The sequence below is a fragment of the Malurus melanocephalus genome, unplaced genomic scaffold, assembly GCF_030028575.1.
Source record: "Malurus melanocephalus ecotype Western Australia unplaced genomic scaffold, MMel_1.1 scaffold_373, whole genome shotgun sequence".
NCBI classification, from domain to species: domain Eukaryota; kingdom Metazoa; phylum Chordata; class Aves; order Passeriformes; family Maluridae; genus Malurus; species Malurus melanocephalus.
This window is the reverse complement of record NW_026623605.1, coordinates 652,057-675,613: the sequence shown is the minus strand read 5'-3', so window position 1 is coordinate 675,613 and position 23,557 is coordinate 652,057.

Here is a 23,557-nt window from a genome sequence, read left to right as displayed (position 1 = left end):
AAGTGATCTGGCCTTTTTCGTTTGTCCCAGTCAGGAAATCCTCATCCTGCCCGGCAGTTCTCAGTCTTTACTGCGACTTCCAAAATATCAGCAGCCTGCGGCTTCGATTCGCGTCTCCCTTCCTCCAGCCTGGCCGCAGGAATCGGGGATTCCTGTTAAATCCACTCCATTTTCCATTGCACTTCTAACATGGAGGAGAGTCTGGAGGTTTTTAATGGAGTTTTTCCTTTCTTTCTCCAGCTTGCTGTGTGTCAGGAAATCATGGGTTTCCTGCTGAATTCCATATTAGGATCAGTGGGCTTGTGAAGGGCTGCAAACAATGGGAGCTCTGTGTGTATTTGTACTTTGGAGGAACTCTGCCAGGACATGGAGAAAGGAAAACACTAGAGGTCCCCCTGCAGAACGAAGTTTTTTAGGCTCTCGGCTCCATCCCAGCTGCTCTCCGGGCTGCCGGCACCGGGACCGGAGAGGAGGATTTAGGAGAATACAAAATTCGGGAGCGCTGGACACAGGCGAGCTCTGCCCCCGTCCCAGGGATGCCTGATGATCCCAGGCACGACCTYCTCTCCTCTCAAATAGGTATTTTTCTCCGTTTGGGAAGGGGAAAGAAGGGAGGTGGAGAAGCAGGCAGGAGGTAGAGTGGCTTGATAATGTCAGCTTTCTGTCTCCATAGCTCTTTAAAGTATTTGCTGTAAAGAATAAATAACTGATTTTTTTTTAATTCACAAACTCAGAAAGTTCCTCTTGTGTTTACCCTCACCCCCTCCCCCGCAAAAAGACAATTTCCCCCTTCCTAATATAAACACGTAAACACAAACAGAGAGAATAAAGTGGAATTAAGAGTTAGATAAATAAAAAAAAAAATTCAAAAAATCCCCATTGCATAGGARTCTATGAAAAACCAACTTTGAACTGTGTGATTCCTGCCCCCCCCTCTGGTTTGTTCTGGTGCTTCACATGTGTCCTAAGTCTTCTCCCCATTTTAATACACAACAATCCACACGCACGTGAAGGGCAAAACTTCCCGCTCCTTGCACAGGAAAGATTTTGCAATTTCCAGCAGAAACGAGCCAGACATGAACACAAACCCCAGCGCARCAGCCCGGCACATCCTGCTGGCTGCATTTCCCTTCCACGGGGCTCAAAGGCTTTGAGAGGGGGAAACACTCYCCTGCTGACACTCCACCGGTGATAAACGCTTCCCCTGCCCTGCYCGCTCCTGCTGAGAGGTAAAAGCTCAAAAGTGCACACAAGCTTGGGGCAGGGCACACCTGGATGTGCAAAGACCAACACAGCCTTAGAAAGGAACTGTTTTAGCCCCAAACTGCCTAAGTAAAGACAAACACAACCATAATAACAAAACTCTGCAGCCCCAACTGTGTGTTGTCCAATTTTTGTGGTGAAGGGGCACGGCAGACTCACCTGCAACCTCCCCTGGAGAGGCTAAGTTTGTCAGAGCTCTTGAATGGTCTCTCTGTGCTGGATTAGCTTTGAACACCTTCCCTAAGAGGTGGTAGAATCCTGTGATAGTTTGGGTTAGACGGGACCTCAAATATCACCTGGTTCTAATCCCCTGCCACAGGGCACCTTCCACTAGACCAGGCTGCTCACAGCCCYAYCCAGCCTGGCCTTGARCACTTCCAGGGATRGGAAGATGGATAAAACATGTGAAAATGGGTGAGTAAGKTGTGTCAGTTTACCTGGAGAGCCCCAGGGATGTCTGTCTGCTGTCTCTAACCAGCAGTCTTGGTCATTCAATAATTTGTTTCACTTCCTTCACCTCCCCCTCCCTGCTGATAGCAGTGATCTTGTTAGGGGCATCTCTAAAGGGTTTCTCAGAGTGAGAAGATCAGSAGCATCCTCTTAGCTTCAAACTACAGCTCAAGGTAGAGTTTCATCCAAGAAAACTTGTGAGCTCTGGGCATCAGGACCCCCATTCTCCCAGCACTCACTGTGCTGATCATTCCCACCAAGAGCAGCCTGGCTGGCTCTGCTGATGTGCAGCACATGTTAAAGGGATTTATTCTTTAAGCTCATTTTGAGTTGTAATCGAGGTCAAACTCCAAGCCTGAGCCCTGTTTAGTGGCTGAGCAGCTGAGCAGGTACCAGYACCCCACACCCTCTGTGCCTTTGCTCTCCAGCCTGGTGCCCTCSTGGGGAAAGCTGGCCAAATATGTAGGTGCATGCTTTTGCAAGGTAACTGCAGAGCCTGAGGGAGCAAAAAATTCCAATAATTCATGGTTCAGTTCCCCACTGCTTCTATCAGACAAAAGCAAAAGCTGTCTTGCTTCCCATTTTACACAGACGTAATCTATCTGAAAGCTTTTTCAGCATCRGACATACTCCAGTTAAGGCAAGATTTAATGCTACTTGGGCCAGATTTAGGCCTGCAACAAAATCCCTGTGGCTCATTCCTCCTTGTTCATAAACTTGGGCAAGTCTCAGCAGGACTCTGCCCACCTCAGTTTTGGTTTTTTTTTTGAGAGGTTAAACGATGAAATTTCTTTGCTGTTTTACAAGAGGATTTAAGTGATTTTCCTCTCTCTTCCTCTTTTTAAAGGGATGTTTCAAAATTGTTTAAAGGTTTTCTCCTGCTAACAAGGGGCTGAACTGGAGGATCATAGAATCAGAGAATCCTGGAATCAATGYTGGAAAAAATGCYCAAGATCATCRAGTCCAACCTTTGATCCATTATCATGTGYCAATTAAATCCCAGCACTGAGGGCAACATCCAATCATTTCTTGAACTCTTCCATGGGTGGTGGCTTCACCATCTCCCTGGGCAGCCYATTCCAAGGCTAAACCATCCTTTCAACTGAGAAATTCTTCCTGAATTCCTTAGGTCTTTGCAGACCCTTCCAATTCTAAGCCCTGATGCACAGGACACTTTGTGAGGAACCAGTTTTAGTTAAGATGCACCAATAAAAGGTTTTATATCACTCAGTGAATAATGGAGGTGCAGTGGTGAAGTCAGAGCCTAACTGATGGATGRCCTGGAATAAACCAACAGGAGGAGTTTGTCTTGAAGGTGAGGGAGGCTGACAGCTGGCCTGTAAAACTCAAAGTCAGTGCTTTTACCTGATGGCTTTACCTATATGGATGACACAGGTAGCTTTAGAGGAGTTACAATAAAGTCATGAAATAAGAATTCTATCTGGACTAAAAACACATGTTGTTTTCAATCTCACAGCTTTAACTTAGTTTGGCACCATTTAGATCATCTGGATCAAAACATTTCAAGAGCTGGTTTAGTTTCAGCAGAGTTTAATCTCATTGTACTGCACCACTTTGCTCAGGGGACTGAGAGAGCCTTAACCCCTCTGCCACTCTGGGCTTGTATCTTTTTCTTACCAAGCTGGCACTGATTTTGCTGTGTGAATCGCCAGGCCAGACTTGCCATCCAGCAGTCTGGCAGAGTTTGAGGCAATCCTGTTACATTTTGCAGAAGATTTGTTCACATGCAAATGGCAAGAGGCAAATTCTGTAGGTTAAGCTGACCCTTCTGCGCTGCTGTTCAAGTTTCAGCTCCCCTCAGGGCACTCCTGAAAAACAGAACTGCCTTCAAGCCCCAGTGGGGAAGCCACAGGGTTATTGGTAATCATTAGCAARGGCCAGAAGGTCTAATGATTTAGGTTTTTTTTGCTTTTTCACTAATCGGGTTAGAATTGGTYGGATTTTTTCACAAGATGCCAGTCATTACCATCGCACAAATCCAATAAGAGCAGACTGGTTATGAGCCAGAGTTTGGAGAGACGTGGCTGAATAAAAAAAAAGGAAAAAAAAGTAAACCTAACTAGTCTGAATKCTTGGAAATCTTGTTTAAACGAGTGTGGTTCTCAGGTATCCAGCCCAGTTTGTTTCCCACTGATTTCACAAGGGCCAAGGGCACCACAGCACAGACCTGGGCAGGTGCTGTGAGCACYGTGGAGTGAAAATGTCACCTGAGGCACTTCCAACAAAGTTTCTCAAGCAAACTCTGCTCTAGATGAAGTGCCCCTGACCTTTTGTTAATTAACCAATTTACTGGCAGCAGATCTGCTCCCAAGACTGCAGAGTATCTCCAATTCCACGTGCTGTGTGGAGACATCACCTTCATCTCCATCAGCACAGGTCACACAGGGGGTGCCCAGGACTGCTTCCTTGGGGATCAGCAAGTTCAAGCCTGGTGCAAAAAATTTAGGTGAGAAGATCTGCAGGACACAGAGGACTTGTGAATTTTTTAATTAGCTCTGCAATTAGCAATGTCTTGGCCAATTAACTCTCTTCTATATTTCTGTGCAGGTCCACAGAAGGAAAAAAGGGATGTGATGCTCTGCCATTCTCTCCCTGCTTTCTTCCCCTGGCCAACCTGCCACTCCTGAAATGCAATGGTCCAGTTTTTTGCAACCTTAATTAAAAGTTTAAAACTTGACAGTCAGAGCAATGTTCTGCACTCACTGATTTCCTCACCAGACCTGACTGATTTTAAGGGGGTCTTACTCCTCCTTGCATCTTGTTCTTCTAAATCCTCTCCTGGCCTAAACCAAGCAGCTCTGTCTCTACATTCTCACCCTTAAGAAGCTCCCCAGGGTGGGGGATTTTGAAGGTGACAACACTACTGTGAAGCTTTTCTCCCCTTGTCTTGCTGTTAGAAATAGACACATTCAGCCACTCTCCTTCCACCTACCACTGTTGATGAGAGAATGAAGTTTCTGGCACTACTGCTGAACWGCAAATTGATTTCAGGCAAATCTTCTCACATTTTTTTCTTATCCTTTGTCTAATCTGTTTAGATTTTGAGTTTTTTAGGGCAGGGATTGTGTTGGTATTGGACTAACATACAGAACCATATTAAATTTAACTATTACTGTGCTGTTCAAAACCAAGTTTCCCTGGCCATCAAATTTGGGACCTTGCCTGGATTATGTTATTGTGAGAGCCAGCTTTTTGCACTAAAAMATATTTGGGACTTGAAGACATCGCTACAGTCACCATAACTCTGATCTCTAATTGTAGATATTGGGGTGGCTCCTRTTTGTTCTAGGGTTGCCTGGATGGCCCTCCACACTGTGCCAAGAATAATTGAAACGAGGGCATTTTATCCTTATTCCCTCCATCCTCTCTTCCCACTCCTTTCCGTCAGCCCCATTTATCAGCCTCCAACCCCAGTGAAATGCTCATTGAGGCCCGAAGTTAATTTGATATATTGAAAAGCAGAAACAGCAAATTCGGAGGGGGGGAAAGATAGTTCATCAGTGATCAACAGGGGTGGAAGTGTTCTGTGTGAAGCCTTTTTAGAGGCATCTTGCTGAAGGGTGCTGAGATCAGGTTTGAGGCTTTCCAGAAAATCACTGGCTGTTGCCTCTGCCTTCTTGCYCTCCTGGCTTTCTTGTTTCATGGCTGTCTCCTTCTTTCTCTTCTCTTGTTCTCCCCTCCCCTCCCCTCCCCGTCCCTTCCGTTCTCTTCTCTTTTTCCTCTCTCTAGATTAGACCTCATGTCTGACAAAAGCTGTTTACCTCTCCCTATCAGCAGTGGAGAGAAGTGGACTTTGGTAAGCATTCAGCCTTGGATTAGCACAGCAGAAAAAAACCATCACTTCAGGCAATTTCTTTCTCCCTACCTATGATGTTTTCCACAGAGATTTTTTTTTTCCTAAATTACATTTATTTTAGGTTTAGCAGTACAGCAGGAGGTTAAACAAAGAGAAACCTCATCTATGCCTCTTCTGCATCTTGAAATGGCATTTGCCTCTGCAGATGGTGGACTGCTGGGAATGTAAAAAGGCTGCAATCAAGAAATCAAGCAGCACTGAGGGCACCAACATTGTGACCAATTAGCACCGTGTGTGCATGTACTCAGTGAAATCATTACAGGGACAAATCTGTTTTGTTCACCTCTGAGTAATGCTTGGGACATAATCCTCCATTTCTTTAAAATCAGAAAAACTTCCCCAAGTTAGATGRGTCCAAATGTAATTTTTCCAAAGTGGGGGGAGAGTTTCGTGCCTAAAAACATGCCAGTTGGAATCGGCAGGTTTTCAGCTTCCCCCTTTCCAGGCCAAATTGCCAAGCTGGCTTTATCGTTGAAATGAACACACGACTGATTCATAAAACATTCATGCAGGGTTTTTACTCTCTTGGAAAGAAGGGAGCAGRCTGCTTCCAGGAAGGGAATGTGCTTTTTTTCATGTGATCTTTCTGCCTCCGCTCAAAAATAAGCAGAAGGCGGCTGCTGCTGCTGCCTCCACGTTCCGGGAGCAGGCAGACGGGAGGGGGACCAAGGTGACAAGWAAAGGGATGTCACCGTTTTTGTGCTGAGTCTCCTTGCTGAGCTCACTGGTGYCAAAGCACTGCAATGAGAGCAGGGAGCACCATTCCCAAACCTGCTGCTCAGACAGGCACCAGAAGAGGGGATCATCCAAGTAAAGCCCTCATTTCGTGTGTGAAACTGGAATGAGGAATGCTTCCTTTTTTTYCTRTCTATTTAAATTGCTGATCTTCAGGGCAGGGAGCAGCTCCTGCCTGATTTGAAGGGTGTGGGCCCATGGCACAGCTGAACCAATTTTCTGATTGTCACCAAGGAACTGTTTGGTCTAACCTGAAAACGAGCCCAATCCTTTGTTTGCAAAGAACAGCAGGAGAAGAGGCTTCATTTCATCCTGTCACTGCTGCACTGTTTGAAATCCTCCAGCGGTGTTTAGTCCTTCCTGTAGCTCATCCTCAGAGCTTCATCCACTTCCAAAATTACCGTTGAGACCAATTTTCCTATGTTAGTTACTGGTTAAAAATTGCAAATAATAAYCCCCAGTTAAAGCCATTCATTAAATATCTGAATGGTGGCATGATATCTGAATAATGGCATGGTGCTTACTTACTTTTCTCCTCTTTCTTAGATGTCTTGAGTACTGTTAATTTTTTTTATTTTTTTACCTGCTTGGAAGTACAGCTGCAATTGCTACCAGTTCAATACCTCTTTCAACTTCACCGAGATAATTTTGGGCTATATTTTGATTATTGGTGAGGAAAAGAAAAAGAAAAAAGAAAAAAAAAAGAGGAGAAATAAATGGGATAATAAAAATAAAATTCCTTTATACTTTTTTTTTTTTCCCAGAAAAGGAGCTGTCAAGCTCTTCAGAAATCTGTCCTCATGAGATTTCCCAACTTTTCTGACCAGGTTCTGTTAACAGCCCTTTTCCAAATTTGCGCTGAGGTAAGGAGGGCTGGAAAGCAGTCCACTGGGAAATCACACGAGAGTGGGTTCATGTGACAGCTCTTTCTGCGGCTTGTCATGCCGTGAATAGCGGAGCAACAGCCTTTCAGCACTCAACCATGTCACTGCCYGCCTTGCTTTTGATGGAACTGGGGTGAGTGCGTGCCTGTGGAAACCAGGGAAAACTTCACTGCTGCTTTTTATTGCCGTAAAAGGTCTGGTTTGTGCTCTCAGTCAATGTTGGCACAATATCCTAATTTAATTGCCCTCCTGTCACCGTGGCCCCTGCTCCAATGGCTCCGTGCTGGCATGCAGAGCTCGCACCCAGCAGTACTTTGAAGGTGGTTTTGAAGTGGGAACGCGCTCCTGTCACCCCCAGCTCTATCCAGAGGGACAGGGACACGGCAGCTCCAGCCTCGTGCTGGCCAAAGTTTCAGTGACAGCAGGGGAACCAGAAAGGGAAGCGTTGTCCAGCTGAGGTGTGAGGTTCTGGGCTTGCCAGAAATAGCAGCCCATGCCCTTGACCTGCGGCCCCTGGTTATCTCCTGCTGAGATAAACACCCTCGAGTCATGTGCTGAGCCTAAAGCAGGTTGTTCTGAGTGCAAGCTGGGGGCCAGAGTAGCTGTTTATGGGATTTTCCTGCTGTGGGATCTGCCACTCTCAGTACTTGGGAAGGATGGAGTTCAAGGTGCTAAAAGTGAAAGATCCAGATCTGCTGGAGTGAGTCCAGAAGAGGCCATGAAGATGATCACAGGGATGGAGCTCTTYTGCCACCAGGAAAGGCTAAGAGAGTTGGGGCTGTTCAGTCTGGGGAAAAGAAGGCTCCAGAGTGACCATATTGTGACCTTTCAGTACCAAAAAGGACTCCAGGAGCTGGAGAGGGACTGTTTCTGTGGGCAGAGAGTGATAGGACAATGGGAAATGGCTTCGAAATGACAGAGGGCAGGTTCAGATCAGATGTTAGGAAGGAGTTCTTAGCTCTCAGGGTGGTGAGGCACTGGCACAGGATGCCCAGAGAAGCTGTGGATGCCCCATCCCTGGGAGTGTTCAAGGCCAGGTTGGATGGGGTTGGGAGCAGCCTGGTCTAGTAGAAAGTGTCCCTCCCCATGGCAGGGAGGTTGGAACTCGATGGTCTCTGAGGTCCCTTCCATCCAAACCATTCTGTGGTTCTGTGAWCTCTGTGAAAACTCCTCCAGTGCCCCCAGCAGGGCAGACCCCCAGGGCTCAGGGCAGGGCTCCTCTGCTTCTCCCTTTTACAGGAGAGATGTTTGCCTGGAAATGTCCTTTAGGAAAGCACATTCCCTCTGCCTACCTGGCTGTATCAAAGACTGGGAAGATGAGCAGTGAACACCKGATGGCACAGGGGCCTTTCCTTAGCTCAGCTCTCTCATCCTCCTCTTGTTGCCTTTCCCTGTTGAAACCATCCCCGTTCCCTGGGCATTAATTTGTGTTTGAGCTCATTGCATCACACCACTCACACCAGCTGCTGCTTCTGCCCCAAGAGGCAAAATCCAATCCTGGACACTTCCTGTGACTAAATTTCTTTGGCTGGCAAGTCCCTTGGTTCCCAGCCAACACAGATCTGTTTGGCAACCAACAAGCTGGCGAATTTTGGGGTTTCAGAAGAGYGGGTTCAAAACGGGCTTGAGATGCAAAAGGATATGATAATAAAGCCATGAGATCTTCTCAGGTGCACAACCACACCCCACYTTTTCTTTCTTCCAGAGTGCAGAAACCTCATTTACATCTGAGCAGGACGGATCAGGTGGGGCAAGCCACTTCCCACAACCACGAGGTTTCTTCTCACACCGGGCAGCTGCTCACAGCTGCTGCTCCCGCTGTGGATACACACAGCTTTGTGCTGCTCAGATGCAGAGGCAAAACTTGAGCTTTCAAACCCCTAACAAGCTCTTTGCTTTTCCTTCTCCCTCTCTTCCCACAGCTGACCTCCGTGTCCAGCCGTGAAGGCGTTTTCTGGTTTACGAGTGGCGGTGAGCCGAGTGCCAGCAGGTGAAATCCCAGCCTCTCCTGCCTCTGTGTAATTAGCAGCCCCAAAAACAGAGCAATCTCTAACCCTGTGACATTTTTTTCCTAAGGCTTTTATTAATTTGACACTGGTTTTCATAGCAACTCGCCGGGGAGCTGTAACAAACGCTCTGCTGTACCTGACAGAAAATGGGGAGTTTATCTGCTCAAAAGGTTATTCCGAGCGTCAGAGGCCAACTGTGGTTCAGATCCTGGGGAACTGCTCCAGCTGTTTGATGGGAAAAACATGGAGCACTAAAGTGGGAACATTACAGCTTAAAAGCAGGGTTTGTGTCACCTTGAGCTACTAGCTCTGTTATTGTGGTCTATCAAAACTCCCACTCTCTGTGGARCAGGCAGGCAGGGGACTTTTAACAYCCTTAATGTCACTGTTCCTGAGGGGACACTGCCTTGTCACCTCCAAACTAATTTAAAATAAAGGTTTTGTTGTTTTATTCCTTAGCTGGTGGCGAAATTTCTTATTTTCTGAAGCAGGCTTTTCTGTTGTTTCTACAAAAGCCTGTTCTCAGTTCTCTTGTGAACCCTTTGCTCCTGCTCTGGCAGGAGCACACTGTTGCACAGCAATTTTTGGACATCTTAAATTATCTGTTCTTTTGGGCCAGACACTATGATGATGGCCACAGTACGTGTAAGTTTTGGGTATTAGTTTTTTTTGGTGGACTTAAAGTTTTTTTCATGTGGTCTTTTGTCTACGGGTCCTTTCTCCTGATGAAATTTGAAGGTGGTTTTCACCCAGTGTATTCTTCACTTGGACAGGGGTGTTTATTTCCTTTCATCCTATCCTTAATAAGGATAGGCTTTGTTGGAAGATACATCTTCATCCATATGGAACATCTTGTCTTTACCCCAAATTCCATAATGATCTGCTTGCTACAATCAAGGATTCTGTTGTCCCCATGTTGATATGTCCTTCCTTGGTAATTTACAGTCTGTTCTGTCTTTTCTCCTSTTTTTGCCCAGCTTGCCAACACCCCTGTCAAATATGCAGCACAAAGGCATCACTCAGAGSTCTCTGGTGGCTCAGGACATGGTTCAGTGGGAACAGGGTGCTGCTGGGTTTAACAGCTGGACTCAGTGACCTCAGAGGTCTTTTCCAGCCTTAATGATTCTGTGATTATAAAACATAAATCAATTTGTTTCATGTATCCCTTGCAAAGCTCATTTCTCCAACATGAAGGTGGCTTTGAAGATATTCATTGCATTATTGACATCTTCACCTCTTTTTGGTTTATTCCTTGGTTCTTCTGCCTACAAGTTTCTCCTCCAGCATAAATGAAAATCTCTAACTCTGTTAGCATTAGGCACCGCTCTGGGATGTTTATCCTATGAGTCTTTTGTAAACCTGGWTTGTTTCTGAAAAGATTTGAATGCACTGGACAGTTGAGCGACTGACCAGACAGCTGTCAGTGTAGAATGAGAGATTCACAGAATATTCTGAGTTGGAAAGGACCCATGAGGATCATTGAGTCCAACTCCTGGCCCTGCACAGGACACCTCAAGGGTCACACCATGTGCCWGAGAGAATTGTGCAAACACTTCCTGAGCTCTGTCAGGCTTGGGGCTGTCCCCACTTCCCTGGGGAGCTGTTYCAGTGCCCAACCATCCTCTGGGAGAGAAAAAAAATCCTAAACCTCCCCCTACWCAGCTTTATGCCATTTCCTCTGTGTTTAAGCATTACTGTGGTTGTTGATGCTGCATTCCCCCTCTGCAGATTGAATGGTGGCGGCCCCAAACCTGTACATCCTAAATCTTTACTATTGTTCAACCAATAAATCTGACATTTAAATTCCCTTGAAAACTCATTATTTTCTGTCTCAGTTTCACTTAAGATCTCAGCAAAGCTTCCATAAAAGGGCCTGTGAATGAGACAGGAATTCTTTCCTCTCTTACTTTGTAAGRGGCAGGATATGTGATGATGTGAGCCTGTGAAGTGCAGGTGGGGTGTTCMTCTCACTAACACCTGCTGCTGATTCTGCTGAGTGGGTAAATAGGTCCATGCTTTGTCCTTCCTGAGCTTCTTCCATTTGCAGAGAGGTGAAATTTGAGGGATTACACCTTGCCTTCATTTGCAAAGCAAAATCATCCCTGGGTGTAGGCAATTTTGGGAAGGAGGAAAGGACAAAGAACATCCAGACASCATAAAGCAGCAATCTGTGTCCAAAGCATACCCCAGTTTCACAGCTGCCAGCAGAGAGGGGTAGCCAGCCATGCAGACAACAGCTGCCCTGCCAAAAAACAAAATTATAGAGCCAGATGTTCCTCTTGGAGCTGCATCACACTGAGCTTGGTGGATGAGGGAGGCAGCTGCCAAAAGCTTCTCTTATTTGGTCGTAGGTAATGATTCCCCTATCAGGGAATGTGGAGGAAAAAGACCACACAGARCACCCTCATCAAACTGGTTGAAACATTAACTTCTCTTGGACCAGGAAGATTTAGGAGCTCCATGGCAACCTTCACATCTCTGGAGGATAATGTTGTTTACTACCAGGCAYGAAGTGAGAAACTTGCAGCTACTGAAGCCAAATGCTTTCAAGGTATTTGCTGCTGAAAGGTGACTAAGAGGCAATTTTTATAGCAACCACAGTTGTTTGTGGGCGCTGTTGTAGTTCTCAGCTCAGACTGCAAGTGAGAAGGAGAAATTCTGGTTCTGTTTCTCAAGCGAATAGCAGGAGTTTGGGTTTCTGAGGACCTGTTTGTACTGCAGCCACACTTGCAGTGAAAATTCAGGTTAGACAAACCATCTGGGTGTGAGCAGGAACTGGCCAAAATGGTGCTGAGCACCTTCATCAGCTCTGACTGTCTTTRTGGGAATATTGTGGAGCTGCATTTCTGTCTGGAGCTGACTCTGTGATAGTCCAGAGTGCTCTGCAAGGCAGCATACAGGCACACAGGCTCAGATTCATGACAACCACTCATAAATGGGGCTGACTTGGGGGTTCTGGTTGCCTGTGGAGAAGGATTTTCGACTCTTTAGGGAGATCCACCCCTCCACAGACCCCAGGCACCCCTGTGAGCTCTAATTTTGTGAGAACTTCGATGACTGAATCTTTGGAAATAGGTAAAATTGGCATCTCTGTTACCTCACAGGAGAGATAATTCATGTCTTGCATCTCTTCAGTTATCTTCCTTAAGCTCTCTGCATTTGATCATTCTCTCCTAGGATTCACAAGTTGCAAACCCAATTTTTTTTTGCATACCTGCTATTTAATAACCAAGGGGATACTCAATACTCCAAATCCCTCTGCCAAATAAATCTGTCAGGAAGGAACTCCCCCCTAAAAATAACTTTTGCCCAACGTTTCCTGCACATAACATTAAACTTACTCCTGCGCCATCAACAAATAAAAGATCCAATATCGTGGGGATTGCAACAGAGCCCTGAAAAGCTACAGATGATAAATGAAATCTACAGATCGTACCGAGGGATTTTTGTACCCCTGATCACACCGAGTTCAGGGCTCCACCACCCATCCACAGCTGGGAAGAGAGGGGAAGGGTCGGGTTGAACACTGAGGGTTTGGAGTGAGAGCACACCGAGCTGCTGGTGTATTTTCCGTGGGCTTTAAGGACGGAAAGTTTCTCTCCCCACCTAGTGGTCACTAAGAGCCTTTTAACAGAGCAGCAGCCTAAACCAGGGTGCTCAGCAGATCCAGTTTCTGATATTCCCATGGCAGCATGGGGAGGAGATAGTCGATCCCTTTGCTGTAGATTATCTAGCTCAGATGAAAGCAGAGAGGACGATCCTTGGAGGACTCCCCTTTTTTCCAGTACACTCTTAAACAAAATATGGCAAGGGTAAAAAATTGGTCTGATGGCAGGAAATTATTGTGAGCCAATCATTGGGCTGTGGCTGCTGATTTTCCCTTCCTCTGCAATCCTCCCTCTGTGGATTTTGTGGTGCRTGAGAGCAAATTTGAAATGTGACAGGCACAGAACATCTTCATTGCTCCACAATGTGTTTGGCCTGGTTGTGGTTAATTCCTTCTGCAAATAGCGTGGCATTGGGTGAGGGGAGAASAGCATGAAATTAAAATGAATGTGGATGTCGAGCAAAGCTAAAGATGGCCTGCCTAAATCWGAATGAGGGAGGCAGGAGAGTAAACAGGGAAAGCAGAGTTTAAATTCTTTCCATTCCAATGCCCTAAGGTGTTATCAGTAACAGGAGGAAAATATATGTGCGGCAAAAATGGGGTCATAGGATTGAGACAAAATATTCACAACTTTTCCTGAGATTACCCATCACACACAGCCTGTGGGGATTGGTCCTTTCGGGGAAAGCAGTGCTTTTTTTTTTTTTCCTGGGTTACCCAGGGATGTCTCCCTGCCTCAGAACTTGATGTTCTCCTGCTGTTTCCCAGAACTTGATTGCAGTTTTGTTCATCTGTACCTGTGAAATGAGGGTAATGATATTTTTCTCGCTGTGAACAAAACTTTGAAAATGGAACTTGGAAAATGTAATTAAAGACTGCAGCTATCTCAAAAGTGCTGACAGAGGCACTTTGGCATTCGCAGGGCAGCTCAAGTGTCCTTCCCTGCAGCCAGAAAAGTCCCTGTTAGACCCTGTCCTGTCCCACATGTGGAGTCAGGGTCGAGGCAGGGGTCCCAACCCACACTGCTGTTGTTTCCTCCAACAGACAAACTTCCCAGGGCAATCTTACAGAAAATCCCTGGAATTTAAGGCTGCTCTGAGCTCTTTGTCCCCTTCCACTGAATGCAGAGCCAGGTGACCCATGGGGACACTGGGTACAGGAGGGACTCAGAGGATTCTCACTCATGGTGTCACTCCACCATCTCACCCTGAGACACCCATTTCACTCCTTGCTGATGAGATTTCCCCTCCTGCACACTAATAAAGTCTTTCAGCTGAGATTTGAACTGCTCTAAGCTCTGGTAAATTGGGACAAACTTCCCTGGAGAGGAGACAGACATCTCCCCTCAGGCTTCCCAACAATTGCCTCAGGTGTCAGACTGACTTAGTCTTTAATAAACACCTAAACCAGGGAAAGAATCTGAAAGCCCTTGGGCACCATGGGAAGGGATCAAATTATCCTGTGGCTCAGGGCAGGAGGASAAACAAGGTCTGGCAAAAGGTTTCCACATGGCAACACCACATTTCTGAAAGGTGTGGTGGGATCACTTTGCGATGGAAGAAGTGCAAAGCRAATTCCTTCTCATCTAAAACCCAGTTATTATTTTCTCTCCTTGGCTCTATAGAGACCTTCAAGCTGTGCCTTGCAGTGGTATAATGAAGCAGATGGAGAGAAATGTGCATCCTCCCTGCAGCTCTCTTATCAATACCTCTGCTCACCAGTAAATAACACGGACACGGAGCTCGCTCATCAATGTTCCCAGCTGCCGCTGCTTTCTTTAAACATTCAGCAAGATATTTATTGCTAACTGCTCTGAAATATATAACAGCATGGCACAGGGCTGTGGACACATTGTCCTGCTTAAATAAGATATTACTGACAGCCGGTGGTAGATATCTTGGGGTTGTTTTATTTTTATAGTTGTTTCCTTTTCAGAGAGTGCCAGAGAAGCTGTCAAGTCAGTGAAAGGTGGATGAGGTGACTAATTTCAGATTAGGTTAGGCTGGCAGCTAACTCTGAYTGACACCTGGAACACCTAAAAGGTGTGTTAAAAGGTGTGTTTTTAGGGTTATGCAGTGGATGCATTGCTGACGTGGCACAGCTCTGAGTTGTGCATTCTCTTCCCCACCTGAGTTCTGTCCCTCGCCCTGCCTGCTCACACCGGGCTCTGTGGGCATGTCCTGCCCTCCCTGGTGGGTAGGACCCTCCTAACTGAGGCCACCTGCACGTTCCTGAAGCTTTTCTTTAGGTCATTCACATAATGAATGGAATATTGAGTGCAGTTGAGCAGGATGGACCCCTTCAGGAGCCCAGTGGCAATGTGTGCTCTCCACCCCAGGACAGATCTTTTTGCAAGCTCCTGAAAACCACACTTCCCTTGTTTCTCATCTCTGAAATCCAGACATCCAACATCTACCACCTCCTGCTTTCCCACTCATCCAGTCAGAGAAGAAAATGAGTTTGGGTTGGGTACAATGTGTTCTCAGCATTCACTCCAGCTTTTTTTTTAAATTGCTTTATAGTTCTCCTGGTGTTTATAAACAGATTGTTTAATAATTTGCGCTACTTTTTTTTTTCCAGGCTGATGGTTTTATGGTTCCCTAAGCTCTCGTTTTCCACCTTTAAAAGTGAGAGGTGCTCTGTTTACCTTCCTGGTGTGCAACACAAGTCGTTTTAAGCGAAGAAACAGCGAACTGATACCGCATTGTAGCAACTATTCTGAGTSATCCCGAGGATTAAACAGGAACAACAGCAGTGGCAGGACCTGAAAGCTCAGAGTGACAKCAAGGCAGCAGGRRRRGSYKKKSCMRSMRSMAWKKCCCMMCYTKGSMRRRGRWKGGKKGSARCAGCGGTGGCTGCAGAGAGAAAAGCATCTGCCAGACAAGAACTGCACGTGCTGGAGCATCAGCAGAATCCAAACATTTGGGTTTTTGACTCCTGGCATTTTGATATTTTGGCAGAGGGGCGTTGACTTGGTGCACTGCTGTCCATCTCTGTGTGGAAAAGCCAAATTTGCCTTTTTCTGGATCGTGTTGGTGGACTGGAAGAATTGAAAGGCCAAAGGCAGACACACAGCTTCTGTTTTATCCACGTTAATCCCTGGTGCTACAAAAAAAAAAAAAAAAAAAAAGAAAGAACCCTGTAGTTTAATAAAAACTGAATTAAGTTCCCAAACAGTTTATTTTTAAAAGAAAAAGTTTCTTTTTCTCTGGCATTGCTTGATTGACCTATTTTGGTGGATTAGGTACTGGGACATGCTGCTTATGTAAACTTTCTTAATAAGCTGTGCTAGACACAAACATCCCCTWAGAAAACTATTATGTTCTTGCTGCTGACAACTGCATCCTTTTTRTTGTTTAGAACATAGCACAAGGCMAAACTACAGASAGTTCAGAAGACACCTGTATCATTYATAACTCAATAATTTTCCCTTTGCCTGTCTTTGCATTTAGGAAAGAAAATGCCTAAATCCAAGAGTATCACTGCTACCTTGGATTTGTGTTAATTGTTTCTCTTACAGCTTAGAAAATGAAAGTGTGGGGAAATCCCATCATTCTGTCACAAAGGATTTTAATTTCTGACACTCTTGATGTGTACCATCATGTGAATTTTTTTTTTTTTTTATTTCTGAGGTTCTCTCTTGGCAGTGTAGGATTGTGGCTCAGCCCCAGCCCCTTGCTATGAAATGTGAGTCCTGGGCATGGCCATACAAGCCAGCACACTGAAAGGAAGCAAAGGGATGGCTGCATTCCTGAAGGTGAGGGAATGTATGAGCCCAAATCTGAGCCCAGGATTTGAGGTGTGTCCTCCCCAGTGCCCAGCTCCTGCTGGCCACACTTCTGCTGATACCTGAGGCTGGCTCATGGTAAAGGCTGCCAAATCAAATCCCTCTTTTAGTTCTGCCATTGTGTTCTTTCCTCCACACCCTGAGTTTTCAGGARCCTTTGCTGATGGCAAGCAGCTTTCTCTTCTCAGTGCCTTTCTGCAGTGCTTTCCCACGTGACAGGAAAAATCATTTTAAAGTGATGATTTTTTCCTTAATACTAAAGCAGCTGCATCATTTTCCCTAGTCAGACATCCTCATTATTTAAAACAGCTCTCWTCTTCATTCCTTCAGTATTTGGTCAGAAGGAATTAAGTCAGCAGAAGAAATGGTCACAAAGTCCAATTGCCAAATATTTCCATTACAGAGAGCTCTCAGGCAAGTGTCTGCAGACATAATGAGCAGGAACTGCAGCCAAGTTCACAAGGTACTGGGGACAATTTAATGGGAAGCTCACAGGAGAGAATGCAGGTCACTTAGATAGGTATACCCCTTCACTCCCTAAAAAGGTACTTAAAAAGTGGAGAATTTGACTTTAGGGTCACTAGAAGCATAAAGGGAAGTCCTTTGGAAAAACCTKCTGGTACAGGGGTGTGCAATGAACAGCTGAGATCAGCTGCAAAGGACACTCACCTTGGTTCTTGGGGAGGTGACCCAAGGGTCCTTTAGTAATATTAATGCTCTGTTTTCAGTGTGAGCAGAGTTATTGCCTTCAGTACTCGTGTCCTGGTGTTCCCTGGTATTGGAGCAGCCCGTGGGACCCCATGGCTGGGAAGGACTGTGGTCACTGCAAGATCTATTTTAACTTTCAACAAAAGTAGCTGGGAATTCATCTCACAAGACTAACACAGTCAGTTTTTTCTATTTTTTTGTGGCTGACAAAATGGCCCTGACTAAGGAAACAACATCTTGCATCCTAAGAATATATCTAAGTAAAAGTGAGGTAAAAGTGGGCAGTGACAGCAGTGTTGTCACAGTGGCATGATTGGGTATTTAGGAATACCCTGGAGGTGTTGAACAGCCTTTGGCCTGAAGACTCCTCTGTTTTTGGTAATAACCTCACTGACCTAGGGGTGCAACACTCCTAAAACAACTCAGGAGAGCATCTGTCCCTGTTAATATGACAATAACATCAAATAAATAAATAGCAGAAATCAACTGCAGAGTGTGACTTGAAGATGATGAACTGACACCGACCACCCAGAAAGAGCAGACACTGAGCAAATGACACTTTATGAGAGAGGGTGTAGGAAAATCTGGAATATGTGTAACCTTTTCAAAGTGGGAGAGCACCTGGGCCCAGATCCTGATTCAGTGTAGGGAACATGAGAAAAAGATACAAACTTCTTTTTCTCCTGGTTGATTGGCTGGCTTGCCCCATCCCAGGGAATTATCTTTTTAAATAAAACCTCTTTAAGTGATGTTTGAGCAGCCAGGCTGTCCATAATTCAGGCTGGTGGGCTGCTGGCCCTTTGAAGCTGCCTCTGAAGGTACAGAGGGTAAAGAAGTGACAATCTGCTGAGGAAACAGGGGACATTTCTCTTTGGCTTTGGGGAGATACAGAAATGCACAGCCCTAAAATTCAGCTGAAGCATTCTGCTTTGCCAGGGGATGGAAATCCATTAGATACCTCCTAAAGGCAGGCAGCAAGCTCTTTGCTAGGATTAAGGTTTTGCTTCATTTCTGCTCCCTTGGAAAAAGCTGATGGAGCTGTAAAGACCAAGAGAGAGCACTGGATATAAAAAAAAAAATACAAAAAACCTAAAAATAAATTCTAGGATATTTTTAAATGTTAAAGTGTGGTGTCTGAGACAGAACAGGCTTAATTAGAGGAAACAGGAAATCCATCTAAGAAAATAAATGAGTATTGGCTGAAGATTTGAGGGGAGGGGACTGAACTGACCCAGGGTGTCATTTTTGTGTTGCTCTTGGGATGAGTTTGGCTCAAATTTGATAAATGTCAAAATCGGGTAAAAAGATAATTGTTGATGTTATTTGCACTTAGCCTTGCTTGTGGTGGTTGCTGTTCACAGCCAAGTCTCCTGAGACGATTAGTAACACAGCTAATGAAGACTAATAATGCAGGTAAATTAGTTTGCATCTGATGTAATGGACTATTTTAAAAACTGTAATGATGTAACTGGGAGATCTGTACTCATTTTCAAATTCCAGATGGTTTCAGAGCTAAGTCTGATTTTCTGAAAAAATGCTTCGGATGCGTCATCTTCAGAACATCTGTATTTAAATTATGTCTGTATGATGAGCTAGGTATGCATTTTCCTYTACTCTGCCAGGAAATGTGATTTATGGTTTCACACTGTGCAGCAGGAATAACCAAATGAGCCTCCAAATTAAGTCAGGAAGAGGCAGGTTTGGGTCCTGTGCAGGGGTGGGGTCCAGATTTGGTTAATTACCTCACACTGAAGGAATGACCACGAAAGAAGTGAAATCATGGCCCTGTGTGTGATTTGGCAACTCTTCTGACAGCCAGCTYGGACCATAAACTGAACTCTTGACATTGCCTGGCCACCTGTGACTGCACAGAGGGATTTTTCCCTCTCAGTCCATGTTTTCCACATGCACGTGGTGCTTTTGGCTGGTGTTTGGGGTCTTGGTAGGATTTGGGTTGAACTTGTTTTCAGCTGAGTTTGGATAGTTCACACCCCTGGGAAGTGGGACAAAAGGATATGAGAYTGCAGAGCATCACACTCTCATCTTCCTTCTTCCTACCAAATTYGGGATTTGGTAATGGGGATTTGTTATAGGGATTGGGAACACTCCCGTGTTGCTTTTCTAGAACACGTTTTTTTCAGCCCTTCTCATAGATGGCTCCTCTATTGTTTTTCATTAAAGTGCATGAAAATGCTATGACGTCAGTCTTATTCTCTTTCTACMATTTGTGACCCCTTAAAAATTAATCTGCAGGTCTTTGGCAGCAAACTGAAAGCCACCAGCTGGAAGATATCCCATCACCACATCTCAAAGCAGCCAATTTGTCTGCAAGCTTGGCATGTCCTCCYTTCTCTGAGCACCTTGCAACAGCACAGCAAAAAAAAGCAGCTCTTGTGTTTGTTTAGGTCGTGCTCTTGGCTTTTCTTTGGGCAGGAAAAGTGTGAGCAGAGCAATGTTTTTGTAAGGTTGGGATTTTTTGAGTGCATGCCGGTGAGGTCTTTATGGGAAACTCTTCTGCTACAGCCAGCAGCACCTGAGTGTGAGAAACACATCCAGGACAGAACTTGGGACARATTTCCTGGAGCTCTTGCTCATTCCAGACACTCTGGTACTGAAAGAAGGCTTCAGTGAAAACTCTGCCTTGCAAAACACCTTTATGCTTTTCTGCCCTCCTGACCTTAATTCACAGGAAAGTTCATCGTGGCCCTCTGTAGCAGAGGGAAATGGTGTTGATTGATCTGAGTTACCTGTGTGTTACCTCTGGTTTAATTTCCATCCCCAGCTGAAAACCAGAACAAATTTATTGCAAGGAAACTGGTGAACTCCTGTGGTGACACAGAACTGCAGGCAGCAGGTSAGGGAGCTCTTAAAGCTGGAATGGTGATGATCAGAAGGCAAAACCTCAGGTGGAACAACAAGAAAAAATTCCCAGTGGTGTGTTGTACCAGGCCTTTAAACAATCCACGTAAGGAGAGACAAAAAAAACAGTCAAAAGGGTTATTTGATGGGGAAGAGGAACCTTGGCGAGTCAGTGGCACCAGGGACCAGYTGGGTTCATGGAGTTGTAACACAGCTTGTGCCCCTTTCTGGTGTGTCTGGTTTTGTTCATAAACAATGATTACYGAACATCTTAATCTACTCTTAATTTTGGTTATTGTTAAATGTTTTCTTCTCTGTTGATTCTCCAGGGAAATGTTAAATTCTTCTTCTTCTTCTTTTTTTTTTTCTTCCCCATCTGTCTACTGGTGTTTATCTCTTCCTGGAAGAAATCCAAGTTTAGTAATTCGGGCTCTATGAACAGGCAGAGGTTTGATCAGTAGATAAAATGTAATTATAACAGATCTGTGAATCTCTCTGTAGTAAATATTTTAACACCTTGGGCCAAATCRTCCATGAACACAAACAGAGTTATTGGAGATCACACTGTCTCACACCTACTGGGGACCTGTGTAAAACTGCACTGACAGCTCCATTGTGGTTGTGTGGGGAAAAAAAACCCCAAAAAATTACTTTAGGMAGATGATGAGGTGCAACACTCTGCCCAACAGGCAGTTTGGATAAAATGTGTGGGTTTTTTTCTCACATCCTGTGATGTATGCTTGCTCATCTTTTTCCCTTGGCTGTTTTCAAATATCCTGAAATAGAATTATGCCTGTCCAGATGAAATCTTCTGTTGCAGCAGTGAGCATCTGGATTACATATATTAACCAGACAAGTGGTGKAACTTCTTCCCTGATTTGGGTGCTTAGGTGAGGGTTTGTGGTGGAAACATTCCACAGACCACAAAAACACATTGAAGAAGATCATTTTGGAGAACAGCACGAAATCACTTGAAAATTGTGCAAATCCCACCATTTCTGGACCTTCTGCTGAAGTCTGGAGCTGGTTACCATGCCATAGCTGGTGGCARTCATCATTTTTGGTCTCCCTGACCTCAGAAAAAGCTCTCAGGGGACATTGGGCCTGAAGTTTCCTCAGTTGTGAGCCCTGGGGAAACTGAGGTCAGATTTTATCCACCAAACCTGCAAAGTGCCAGATGTTGTTCTGTCACCTCCTCACCCCTCTGGTGTGGCTCAAAGGCTGTAGAGGGACACGTGGCAAGGTTGCCTGCCACAGATGTGGAAAGAGAAGGACTTTTGTGTCAACAACAGCCYGCCATGTGACCGAAAATTTTCAAAGAGACTGTATGGATGAACCATAAAAAAAGATGAAAAATCAAAAAAGAAAGTGAATATTAAGGGTKTGGAAGTCTGATGGCAATTCCTGCTTGCCAAAACCGAGGGGCACAGGTCCTGCAGGAGCAAAGGCAGCAGCAGTTAGGTGGGAACAGAGAGTTTATTGCATAATAAATGTAATTAATCCCTCAGTGTGTCTTCCTTCAAAAGCAGAACCAATAACCTCAAGCCTCTCAATGGCAGCTCGACTAACACAATAGAGAAAGCATTGAATAAGAGTGTAACACTATTATAATATGAAGAAAAACAGTCTTATTGAAATGTTAAGAGCCTGCTGCATCCTTTAACCAAGAGAGATTTCAGGGAGCTGGGAGTAAAAGTCGAGTCTGCAAATCTTCCTGTATTGCTGTGTAACATTACRTAACATGAAGTATAGCATAATGCAGTGACATAATGTGATAATATGAAATTAAAAAGGCATCTGTTCTTCAAAACCAGGGCCCAAGGCTCATCTGGTCCTTCTGGGTGGCCTCTTTCCTTATGTGGAGCTGATATTAAACTCTTACCTCACGCTTGTGTCTGCACTGAGTGTGTGATCAAAGACCAAACCGCAGCGATCTTTGGAGTCACCAGAAAGCTGCATGTCTGCAAGAGACACATTTCATTACGATTCAGAGACGCCAAAAGCATCTTTTTCCTTCAAGGTTTGCCAATTTGCCCGAGACAGGATGCAGAGGATCCATCTGTGCAAAGACTCGGAGTTGTGCTACTGGAAAAAGGGGAAAACCAGTGTTTTATCTTTTCAGAAATCTTGCATTTGCAMAAGCAAACAATGCACAGCATGGAAAAGGATGTGCCCCATATCTGTGTCTCGCTGTGAGTGAGTGCTCAGAGAGGAAAAGCTGTGGCTGCCTCTGACCAGAAGCTGCTGGAAGCAATGATGAGCAAAGCTCGTCCATAAAACGCGGTGATGTTCCCCTGGAAATATCTGCTGTGGTTAAATACAGACCACGAGAAAATATACCCCATACAGATTGCTTGGTCCCTTGGTTTCTGGCAGGGGAAGACAATTAGAAAGAGGAGTTTTCAGGCATAAATTAACTTGGTTTGGGCTTAGCAGCGTTTGTGAGGTAAAAAATGTAGGCCCCAGCAGCGGCAGAAGCTCAGCTGTYCTTGGCTCTTTCATTCTATTTCAGTGTTAAAGTGTCTCTCTTAGGAGGAGTTGTGGGTTGCCTGAGTTCTAGGGAACCACACCAAATTAATTCATTTTGGGAAAATGTGTTTTGCAAACAGTGAATGAAGATCAAAACCCATGAAGTGACATTATATCTCTGACAGCCTTCATTTCTACGGGATATTTTTGTCCTCTGAAACAGAACTTGGTAGCAATGATTGAAATAGGATGCTTTTTTTGTTGTTGTTGTTGAAACTAAAAAAAGCAATCCGCTGTCTGCAATTAGGATTTTCAGTTGGGGTGGTGGTTTTTGGGTATTTTTTTTCCCCCAATAAGATAAAGGATGTTAATTGGAAATTACCAGTAGGAGCTATAAAAATTTGTCTTGTTATATACAGATTGTCATTTATACATGTAAAAGTTAGCTTTTTGAGAAATGCTAGTTTTTTAGCTCTGTTCATTTTGGGTTTGTTTTCCTGGAAGCCAAATCCATGAAAAAAGAATCACAGAATGGTTTGTGTTGGAAGGGACCTTAAAGACCATCCAGTTCCAACCCCTCTGCCATGGACACAGACACCTTCCACTATACCAGGTTTCTCCAAATCCCATCCAGCCTGGCCTGGGACATTTCCAGGGATGGGGCAGCCACAGCTTCTCTGGGCAACCTCTGCCAGTGCCTCACCACCCTCACAATCAAGAATTAATTCCTAATCTAAACCTGCCCTCAGACTGTCCTGACCCATGTGCAGGATGTTGCACTTGTCCTTGTTGAACTTCATGAGGTTTATCATACATTTTAAATAAGATTTTTTTTTTCTCAGAATCAGAATTTTTTCTTGTGATGGAAGCTGCTGCCATCTGATTTCCTATTGCAAACAAACACAACTT